The sequence below is a fragment of the Lygodium microphyllum genome, unplaced genomic scaffold, assembly GCF_053477565.2.
Source record: "Lygodium microphyllum isolate KBCC unplaced genomic scaffold, Lygodium_microphyllum_v1.1.10 scaffold_42, whole genome shotgun sequence".
In the NCBI taxonomy this organism is placed as follows: domain Eukaryota; kingdom Viridiplantae; phylum Streptophyta; class Polypodiopsida; order Schizaeales; family Lygodiaceae; genus Lygodium; species Lygodium microphyllum.
Window position 1 is genome coordinate 926,384 of NW_028229525.1, and position 1,978 is coordinate 928,361.

A 1,978-nucleotide genomic window follows, 5' to 3' on the forward strand; every position below is an offset into this window, starting at 1 on the left:
AGAAATGATATAAGGGCAACGCAAGACATTCCGCTTGCACGGTGTTTGTTATTTTAAAAATGGTAGTTTCGTTTGTGCGAGTTGTTTGATATATTTTTATATCGTTTAAGATTTAATCATTCTTTAATGCTCAAACAATTAAAATTGCATGGGAAGGAGGATTTATGAAGTTCTTGCCAATATCAGATCTTAAGGATCTATTGTTTCGACTAGAAAGTTTATTTGGCAAATCGACCTAAAATATCATAGTTTCTTTTTTGTGCTGTTTTGTAGATATAATTGAAACTTAATATCAGTGTTTAGGCATTTTAGTTATTCTTAAACTCATTAATCCTCATATGATTTAATATGGCTAAAGAAAAAAAATAAATTTCCATACAGGGGTTCCGGATTAGCTTAATTGGTAGAGCAATGGACTGTTAATCCATAGGCTGTAAGTTCGAATCTTGCATCCGGAGTTTAAAAAGAAATAAGCAAAATAGGGATGGGATTTAATTAATGAGAGCTAGTCTGCGCTTTTACGTTTTCTAAGTGCTCTGATTTCATATCCTGGATAACGGGAATGTATCTTTTTCTTAATATATGTTGTCCTATTTTATCGGCAAATGTTAAAGCTCCGATTATTGGCTTATCTTGGCAAGGATTTAACCTAACGCATATATGATAAGCACTTTCACTGTATATACATTTAAATACAATAGTATGTTAATTACTTTAGTTTGCGTGGTAAGACCGTTTAGTTGATTTAATTGTCTGCAATGTAATAGAGGTGTTCATGGGTTTGAATGTTATTTTATTTGCTAGGCTTTTTTCAATATGCAAATTAAGCTTTCTGTTTGATGGCCTTGCCATATGGGGCTTATGGCATGATCTGTGGGGTAAAGGATTGAGTTTTCATATCTGCTGTTCTCTTTTAATGCTTGCCTTGTTTGTTGGGCGAATAAATGATAGGTTTGTTTGCTTTGCTATCGTTTAGTTTTTGGCTTTTTGTAATTAACAAGATGTAGTAAAAGAATCGGTTAAGCTTCTATCCCTGCTCTAAGTACAATCCATTTGTTATTTGGTGAATTTAGGAGCAAATGAGTTATTTTTTAATTGTTTATTGATTTATTAATTGTTGGATCGGCGCTGAAAATAAGCAGTTTCCGCTGCGCAGAAAGAAACTTTATGGGCTAGCTTGAATTTCCGTACATGACAGTTTGCTGCCTGGAAGGAAAAGCGTGATGGCTTGTAATTTGTCAAAGATGCACGGCGCACTGCTTAAGAGTATTTTAGTGAAACTAGAGATAAGAAAATTAGCACTATCATTATGAGAAATACGGATACGGGAACTTACTATAGGTAAAGAATCACGAGTTTTTCTTTGATTTTTCCTTTCGCAAACAAAAATAAATAAGATTTGGCTGATGTGATAATGATATTCACTACTACTTCAAACGCACCAAGGTAGACATCATAGTCAGCATTCATAGATAGGAAAAACTGATTAATTCCGGGATGGATAATAGTTGGTAGATCCCACCCGCCTAAGTAAAGAACCGTTACAAATAGCGACGAAACCAAGAGATTTGGGTAGGAACCGACATAAAATAATCCGAATTTTATTCCTGAATATTCGGTTTGATAACCTGCTACTGATTCTTCCTCCGCTTCTGGCAAATCAAATGGCAATCTTTCGCACTCGGCTAACGAAGAAATGAAGAAAGCTATGAAACCTATAGGTTGGCGCCGTTCCATCCAAATATACCATACTTGGATTGGTTGTCGACTATATCAACTGTACTTAGACTTCCAGATAAGGATAGTCGACAGTTTGGTTGTATTTTACCGTCTCTGATTCGAAACCGTACATGAAGCGTTGTATTCATACGGCTCCTCATTGGTTATTTCAGAGGGAACCCATGCTCGATATTTTAATAGCACAGTGGAATTGCATAGAAAGTTCCAATCTGAACCAACGGGATTCCGTTCGCCACAA

General features: G+C 35.4%; 1 non-coding gene across 1 annotated transcript; it reads left to right on the forward strand.

Annotated features, from left to right (window-relative positions):
• The first annotated feature begins 385 nt into the window (after positions 1 to 385).
• TRNAN-GUU (transfer RNA asparagine (anticodon GUU)) lies at positions 386 to 458 on the forward strand. Its single transcript has one exon. It is a non-coding gene; the product is annotated as a tRNA-Asn (tRNA).
• Positions 459 to 1,978: the final 1,520 nt, after the last annotated feature.